The following is a 9,675-nucleotide window of genomic DNA, read 5'->3' as shown; positions in this document are numbered from 1 at the left end:
GAATACACAAAAACACAACCACTTGTAGAGGATGCGCACACATAATGTACACCAGTCACAAGAACTAACTTATGTGATCTGACATGTGAACAACACATTCACATCTTTGAAAATTCACAAATTGAAGGTTCATATGTAAAGGACTTATTGTATATGAATACAGTTATGCTGTTTGTGACAACATGGATTAAATTGGAGGGCATTAAACTACCGAAATAATGCATAAAGAGAAAACACACAAATGTTGGATGATATCACACACATGTGTAATATAAAAAATATAACAAACTTGTGAATTAAACAAAAAAGAAGCAAACTCACAGATACAGAAGCCAAGCTATGGCTGCCATTGGGGAGAGGGAAATGGGGAAAGGCAGAATAGGGCTACAGGAAAATCGAGTTATTATGAGAATATTTATGTGTATGAAACTCTTGAAAATTTTAAAGCACTGTAGAATTTAAAAAAATCTTTCACTAAGTAAAAAAGTATAATCTTACTTTGGAAACTGTAGGCATGTGTGGGTGCACACAGCACAGAGCACTGCAGTAAATCATATGTGAGTTGCTCCCTCAAACACAAATGTTTTACTTCATTGAGGCTGTGACTCATTTCTGTCTATGAGTTTCCAGTCAAGATGCAACAACTTTTGCTGGAGAACAAGAGTTAGCACCGAGTTACAGGTGCTCTAAAGGAGCGTTTAGGAGGAAACACTCTGAAAACAGCATATTCATTTGTATGATAGCATCAAGATGGCTTAGGAAAATTTTCATGATCTTTAACACACAAGCAACTCAAGAGATAGAATAAGTGGTGATTACCAGAACAGAGAAAAATGGAAGGAAAATGATCAAGACTTGGGAATTTCAAATGTATAAAGATGTGTAGGAAACTGAACTAGAGAAGTTCAGTTGAAGGATTCATTTATTATGTATCACTTGATGTTTGCCTGTGGAACTCAAAGTAGTCTTTTTTTTTTTTTTTTTTAATTTTTTTCACTTTTTTTTTTTTTAATTTTATTTTATTTTTAAACTTTACATAATTGTATTAGTTTTGCCAAATATCAAAATGAATCCGCCACAGGCATACATGTGTTCCCCATCCTGAACCCTCCTCCCTCCTCCCTCCCCACACCATCCCTCTGGGTCGTCCCAGTGCTCCAGCCCCAAGCATCCAGTATCCCGCATCGAACCTGGACTGGCAACTCGTTTCCCGCATGATATTCTACATGTTTCAATGTCACTCTCCCAAATCTTCCCACCCTCTCCCTCTCCCACAGAGTCCATAAGACTCTTCCATACATCAGCGTCTCTTTTGCTGTCTCGTACACCAGGTTATTGTTACCATCTTTCTAAATTCCATATATATGCGTTAGTATACTGTATTTCTGTTTTTCCTTCTGGCTTACTTCACTCTAGTCTTGACTCATAAGCTCAATGACTTATGTGAGATCCAGACATACAACAACTGAAGTAGAATAGAGCTACTGATAAATGGAAAGACAAAAAAAAAAGGCCTGTTGAGAGAATTTGGATACACAGAAAGAAAATCACAGTTGACCTGGCTGCCTGGTCAGGCTGGAGTGAAGATGAGTATCTTCTGAACAAGGTACTTATGGGTTTACTAGTTCATAGCCAAGAAGAGCCTCTATCTGTTGGAAAAAGTATATATCAAAGGATTAGCTCAAGGATGGTAGAAAGCTACAAATTGTTAAACCTGGAAGTAGGACTTTGTACATTATAGATAAGATCCAGTACAATAACAAATATACTATATCCTTGTCAAAAACTATCAAGCATTTCAAGACAATGAGAGGAGAGCATTGCATCTAATATAAGGGTTTCTGAGACCAAAACACTGTTAACATACTAGTTGTATGTACACAAAGCATACCATTCCTGTAAGACAGAGGGCAACCTACTTGTACAGATGAATTTTTTAAGATATTTAATTACAAGTCAATGAGAAAATATTTTGTTTCAGAAAAAATCAGTAAAGGCAAAATTTTAGCATGAATTCACTGTAAGATGGTTTTCACATCCTCTGTTTTATTTGTTTGCTTTGCTTTATATCTCATGAAAACCTTCAAAAGTATATTAAAATCATGGATCCTCAATAAAAATAAGGCAACCCCACACAATCTTAACAAGAAATCAAAAAATCAATATACAAGTGGTTCTTAAGTTGTCTGCCTCTAATAATAAAATCTCTTGTACTAGATCAGGTCCATCATATGCCTGAGGACATGCCCTTATATTAGTATGTGAGGAGCAGAATGTTTGCCTTTCTTGGTTCTTCTGCACCACTGACAGCTCTGTAAAATATTGCTCAGAAAGATCAATAGACATTTCAATAACTTTGTTGCCTAGGAAATTAGTTGAATTTCAAACTGACACTGAAAACAGAAAGGAATGTCTGCACATAACTTGATAAAACAAAGTGTAAATTGTAGGCATTAGATTGAGACTTTACTAAAGTTTCTTTTGACTAAAAAGAGAAAGTAGAAACACAAAGGTTTACTTCTGGTTTGGATGTGCACTTGTTTTCTCTACCTCTGATTAAGATAGTTCATTGATCCTCTCTAAGCTGAGAAGGCAATGGCACCCCACTCCAGTACTTTTGCCTAGAAAATCCCATGGGCAGAGGAGCCTGGTGGGCTGCAGTCCATGGGGTCGCTAGAGTCCGACATGACTGAGCGACTTCACTTTCACTTTTCACTTTCATGCATTGGAGAAGGAAATGGCAACCCACTCCAGTGTTCTTGCCTGGAGAATCCCAGGGAAGGGGGAGCCTGGTGGGCTGCCGTCTATGGGGTCGCACAGAGTCGGACACGACTGAAGTGACTTAGCAGCAGCAGCAGCAGCAGCAAGCTGAGAAATGTAACCACATTTCTAGCAGGATATGGAAAGTAGGGACCTGAATGTGACATTGGGAATCATCCCTCTCGAGATTCATTGTAACACCTGGGACCAGAGAGAAAATCATGTCTTAGTCTTATTCTCCATAATTTCAAACCACTGTTTGCCTTAAAAGCTGTATGTGGGCACACAAAAAATATCAAATTGAAAGTTTGATGACTGCTTGTTTTATGTTTTCCCTTTCTTTTATAATGAAATGACTTCCTCTCTAAAATTCAGAGCTCTTATCAATATCCTTCATGATGCATGTGCATGTCTTGAACAGGTCAGGCTTTAACAGGAGTCTGAAACTGGCAAAGTGATTGGCAAACATCATTTATATAGGTAAGTTGATTCCTCAAAACAACCCAAAGAGACAGTGACTCACTCTTGAAGTTTCAGCTAAACAGATAGAGATGCTTTTAAAGGAAAATTGTGTCACTAACTTACCTTGTCCTACATGGCTAGTTTGTGTTCAGGTAGTGTTTGAGTTCCTGCCTTCAGAAACCAAACTGTCTACAGTTTCAGTCATAGGTGGTTTCCATACCTCAACCTGAAGACAGGTTTCCACAGCTAGCACAACACTGAAACTGAAAATAAGAAAACTAATAACGATAACACTTTACCCACAGAGAAAGATAATCTGATAGTGCATCTCTCTCTATAATTAAACTAGAAGAAGCCAGAAAATAAAATATATTTTAAATACTGAAAACAAGTATTTGTCTTGGCATATTCATACCAACAGACTGGTTCCAAATAGGAAAAGGAGTATGTCAAGGCTGTATATTTTCACCCTGCTTATTTAACTTCTATGCAGAGTACATCATGAGAAATGCTGGGCTGGAAGAAGCACAAGCTGAAATCAAGATTGCTGGGAGAAATATCAATAACCTCAGATATGCAGATGACACCACCCTTATGGCACAAAGTGAAGAGGAACTAAAAAGCCTCTTGATGAAAGTGAAAGAGGAGAGTGAAAAAGTTGGCTTAAAGCTCAACATTCAGAAAACGAAGATCATGGCATCCGGTCCCATCACTTCCTGTCAAATAGATGGGGAAACAGTGTCAGACTTTATTTTGGGGGGCTCCAAAATCACTGCAGATGGCGACTGCAGCCATGAAATTAAAAGACGCTTACTCCTTGGAAGGAAAGTTATGACCAACCTAGATAGCATATTCAAGAGCAGAGACATTACTTTGCCAACAAAGGTTCGTCTAGTCAAGGCTATGGTTTTTCCAGTGGTCATGTATGGATGTGAGAGTTGGACTGTGAGGAAAGCTGAGCACTGAGAAATTGATGCTTTTGAACTGTGGTGTTGGAGAAGACTCTTGAGAGTCCCTTGGACTGCAAGGAGATCCAACCAGTCCATTCTGAAGGAGATCAGCCCTGGGATTTCTTTGGAAGGAATGATGCTAAAGCTGAACTCCAGTACTTTGGCCACCTCATGCGAAGAGTTGACTCATTGGAAAAGACTGATGCTGGGAGGGATTGGGGGCAGGAGGAGAAGGGGACGACAGAGGATGAGATGGCTGGATGGCATCACTGACTTGATGGACATAAGTCTGAGTGAACTCCGGGAGTTGATAGACAGGGAGGCCTGGCATGCTGTGATTCATGGGGTCGCAAAGAGTCAGACACAACTGAGCGACTGAACTGAACTGGACTGATTCATACCCAAATGAATGCTCCATTCCGAATGGACAAGTGATATTCTTAGATAAGTGGATTGAAGGGACTCTCACTAAAAGAACTAATTAAGGGTTCATAACTCTCAGAAGAAAACTAAACCATAAACGAAGAGTGGCAGCAAAGAGAATTGTTACAGAAACAGGGATAAATGTCACTAAAGTTAAAGGAACATGGATATTGAATCAATATTTAATATAAATATACTTGAAATCATATACTATATAGACAATGTGTAAACTTCATTATTAAATAATTTATTATTAGTGATGAATTCTGTGCCTGCAGATGAAAATTTATTAGTTAGAAGCAGGATAAATTCATAATTAAAACATTTTAAGCTCCTTTTATTATTTAATAATAAAGTAGATGTACTGATTAATGACTAAGACAAGTATGAATATAAATTTTAAGTCAATTTATTGAAAATAGATGATAGAATGTGTCATAGTCAAACAAGGAGTAAAAAGAAAAGAAGCTTAGAAAATATGATTTAATTCACAGTGGGTAAAATAAAAAAGCTTTGACCAATCTAGGAAAGTGAAAGTTGCTCAGTCATGTCCGACTCTTTGCGACCCCATGGACTGTAGTCTCCCAGGCTCCTCTGTCCATGCGATTTTCCAGGCAAGAGTACTACAGTGGGTTGCCACTGCCTTCTCCAGGGGATCTTCCCAACTCAGGGATTGAACCAGAGTCTCCTGCATTGCAGGTGGATGCTTTACTCTCTAAGCCACCAGGGAACCTCAATCTAGACAGCATATTAAAAAGCAAAGATATTACTTTGCCAACAAAGGTCCTTCTAATCAAAGCTGTTGTTCTTCCAGTAGTATGGATGTGAGAGCTGGACTATAAAGAAAGCTGAGCACCGAAGAATTGATGCTTTTGAACTGTGGTGTTGGAGAAGATTCTCAAGAGTCCCTTGGATTGCAAGGAGATCCAACCACTCTATCGTAGAAGAAATCAGTCCTGAATATTCACTGGAAGGACTGATGCTAAAGCTGAAACTCCAATACCTTGACCACCTGATGTGAAGAACTGACTGAATGGAAAATACCCTGATGCTAGGAAAGATTGAAGGCAGGAGGAGAAGGGGACGACAGAGGATGAGATGGTTGGATGGCATCACTGATTCGATGGACACAAGTTTGAGCAAGTTCTGAGAGTTGGTAATGGACAGGAAAGCCTGGCATGCTGCAGTCCATGGGGTTGCAGAGAGTCAGACATAACTGACCAACTGAACTGAACTGAACTGACTGAACTGGAAACAATAAATGTACTGCTAAAGAACTATGATTATCAGAAACAACTTTTAGTTTTTAAGTATCAGAGATGGGATAGAAACTATAAATGATATGAGGAATAATACTAACTTATTACTTGACATAATTTAATAATATAAACTCCATATTTAGAGAACTATGAAAAGAAAAGAGAAAAACCCACAAACATCTCTCTCATGTCTTATGTGTGAAACAATAAAACTTGTGTGGGGATACTGAAGATCTGACAAAAGCAGAGAAATCAACTAACTTGGCAGAATAAAACCATGTTTTGCTCAACTGCCATCTCTTCTGAGAATTTTCCAGCACCATAAGATTCCCCCACTTGTATGCCTCAGAAAGAGATGCCAAAGGTGAGCAGTGGGGTCCATGACATGGAGATATGTGAAAATCCTAAACAAAAGTGTCATTGTGAGAATACTTGGCAATGATTTCTTATGCTTAGACAAGTGCTCTTTATATTATTTTGTGTTTATGGTTGTGAGCTGGTAAAAGATCATAATAAAAAATTATTAATGAAAGTAAAATATCAAAATGAATCCACCACAGGCATACGTGTATTCCCCATCCTGAACCCTCCTCCCTCCTCCCTCCCCACACCATCCCTCTATTTAGCAAAACTAATACAATTATGTAAAGTTTAAAAATAAAATAAAATTAAAAAAAAAGAAAGTAAAATATCAATTTTAAAAGGACACTTGTAGGTAAAACAAATCATAAGAATCTTTTTTTCAAAATCTAAAGGCAATTTGGCATTTCTGCCAAATGATTTAAGAATGAGGATTCCATTGGACCAGTACTAACATCTAAACAAGTTTCTTAGAGTAATAACTTAAGATACCCAATGATATTCACTGATACATAATGTGAACCAAGGAAAAATCAAGCAAACAAAGAGAAAAACCTCTCTTCATGATATGGCTGACAAGTTTTTGAAAATATTTCAGAAACTATAAACCTTCCAAATCAAAAAAATTTCATTGTCTTAGCACCGTTTGGTAAATCTGTCTTTTATAACTTTGTACTATGCAAAGAGTTGACTCATTGGAAAAGACCCTGATGCTGGGAGGGATTGGGGGCAGGAAGAGAAGGGGATGACAGAGGATGAGATGGCTAGATGGCATCACCAACTCGATGGACATGAGTTTAAGTGAACTCCGGGCGTTGGTGATGGACAGGGAGGCCTGGCATGCTACAATTCATAGGGTCGCAAAGAGTTGGACACGACTGAGCGACTGAACTGAACTGACTGACTGACTATTATGAGCACTGTGAATAGAATTATCTGTCCTTAGTAATTTTACATAACAATAACAATGCAGTCTGGTCTTGTCATTAAATTCCTATGTGACATTTATTTTAAATACACTAAAATAACACAAGCTAATGATCTGACACATTCCTCCAAGTCTCATAAGTGAATTACAAAAGAAAAAAAAAATAGGAAGAGTGATTTATGTACTGAAAATTATCTCTGATTAGTTAGAGAATACAAATATATTATATACCTCTGGTAAAATGTGTATCTGAATTGATCAACAATTTCTCCTGAAACACTTTGCTTATTTCTCTTTTTACATCTTTGTTTGGAAGGCTTTAGGTCTGTATATTAAAACTCTGTACACTTATGAGTAAAGTGGGTAGAATAAACTTTCCTTTATTAACTTTATACAGCAATAACAATGCTGCTTGGTCTTGTGTTTTAATTTATATGTGGTATTTTTTTAATACACTAAGTCACAACTAACAATAGGCTAACATTCCTCCAAGTTTTATAGGTGAATTTCAAAAGAAAAAGAATAATTCATAGCCAAAATTATTTTTTAATTTAAATAACTCACTAATTGATCAGACAATATGGATACATTACATATCTGTGATCAAAATGTGCACCCTATTTGGGAAAAAATTTCCTTTGCATCATTCTCCTTACTGAGTTTTTAACATCTTTGTTCTGAAGGCGGTGATCAAAGGGTTTAGCATAGGACTCAAGAAAATGTAAAAAACAGCTACAGTTTTGCCTAGTTCTACAGAGGTCTTGGAAGAGGGCCTCAGATGCATGCAGAACAGTGTCCCATAAAATATAGTGACAGCCGTCACATGAGACTTACAGGTGGAGAAGGCCTTGTGCCTCCCTCCTGCAGAGCAGATATGCAGAATGGCTCTACAGATGAAAATGTAGGAGATGAAGATGATGGTGAGAGAACACATGAGGTTGGAACCAGCAACTACAAACATGGCAGTCTCTTTGACATAAGTATCTGAGCAGGCCAGGACTAGGAGAGGTGGGTCCACACAGTAAAAGTGGTTGATTTCATTGGGTCCACAGAAGGAGAGACGGAGCATCAGGATGGTCTGCGCAAGACCATTTGCAAAGCCGTAAGTATCAGATCAGATCAGTCGCTCAGTCGTGTCCGACTCTTTGTGACCCCATGAATCGCAGCACGCCAGGCCTCCCTGTCCAGCACCAACTCCCGGAGTTCACTGAGACTCACGTCCATCGAGTCAGCAATGCCATCCAGCCATCTCATCCTCTGTCGTCCCCTTCTCCTCCTGCCCCCAATCCCTCCCAGCATCAGAGTTTTTTCCAATGAGTCAACTCTTTGCATGAGGTGGCCAAGGTACTGGAGTTTCAGCTTTAGCATCATTCCTTCCAAAGAAATCCCAGGGCTGATCTCCTTCAGAATGGACTGATTGGATCTCCTTGCAGTCCAAGGGACTCTCAAGAGTCTTCTCCAACACCACAGTTCAAAAGCATCAATTCTTCGGCGCTCAGCCTTCTTCACCGTCCAACTCTCACATCCATACATGACCATAGGAAAAACCATAGCCTTGACTAGACGAACCTTTGTTGGCAAAGTAATGTCTCTGCTTTTGAATATGCTATCTAGGTTGGTATAAGGAACAGCAAAAAGAGAAAGGCAGACACCTCGGGACATCTTGCTGGCATATAACAAGGGTTTGCAGATGGCCATGTAGCTATTGTAAGCCATCACTGTGAGCATATAATAATCTTCAATCACCAAGGCAATGAAAAAGTAGAACTGTATAAAGCAGCCAAGGAAGGAAATTATTTTTCTCTTGGATAGGAAATGAACCAGCGTCTCAGGAGTGATGTTGGTGGCATAACAGATCTACAAAAGAGAGGTGGCTGAGGAAGAAATTCATTGTAGTCTGAAGCTTTGAGTCAGTTTTGATTAACAAAATCATGCCCACATTACCAATGACTGTGATCAGGTAGATGACTAGGAAGACCACAAAAAGGACAGGCTACAAGTCAGCTCGATCTGTCAGTCCCAGGAGGATAAACTCAGTCACCTCTGTGTAGTTTTCCTTTAACATTGTGTTTGCTCAGCTTCCAACATGTTCTAAAGTAAATGAAATAAAACTCGTTTGTCATTTTTCCATTACTCACATCATATCATCTGATGCCCATTCCTCTCATAATGTAAATACATGTGAAATAAATAGCCTAGTAAGTGTGAAATTAATACTTTGAATATCTAAATTAATACAGAGCTTCTTTACATAAAGTCATACATTCAAATGCTTTTCTCCAAGTCTTTTCATAGTTGAAAAATATTTATGTTTTCTGAAAATTGTTTTCATGATCAGAATTACTTATAATTCTTTAAACATTGCTTTTCATTGAAATTATGACACTTTGTTTTTCAATATAACTTATGATGCGGTATCTAAAGCATCAGTCATCAAAACTCATGTGTTTTCACAGCTTAGTGGACTTAAGTTCATGGAATTGGTGGGTCTTTATAGAACCAGATTCTGTCTACTTGCCCCTTCAAACTCAAG

General features: G+C 38.3%; 1 pseudogene; it reads right to left on the bottom strand.

Annotated features, from left to right (window-relative positions):
* Positions 1-7,759: 7,759 nt before the first annotated feature.
* Positions 7,760-9,207, bottom strand: LOC113905158 (annotated as a pseudogene).
* Positions 9,208-9,675: the final 468 nt, after the last annotated feature.

The sequence above is a fragment of the Bos indicus x Bos taurus genome, chromosome 15 (assembly GCF_003369695.1).
Source record: "Bos indicus x Bos taurus breed Angus x Brahman F1 hybrid chromosome 15, Bos_hybrid_MaternalHap_v2.0, whole genome shotgun sequence".
In the NCBI taxonomy this organism is placed as follows: Eukaryota; Metazoa; Chordata; class Mammalia; order Artiodactyla; family Bovidae; genus Bos; species Bos indicus x Bos taurus.
Note: the sequence above shows the minus strand (reverse complement) of the source record. Positions and strands in the feature narration are given on the sequence as shown.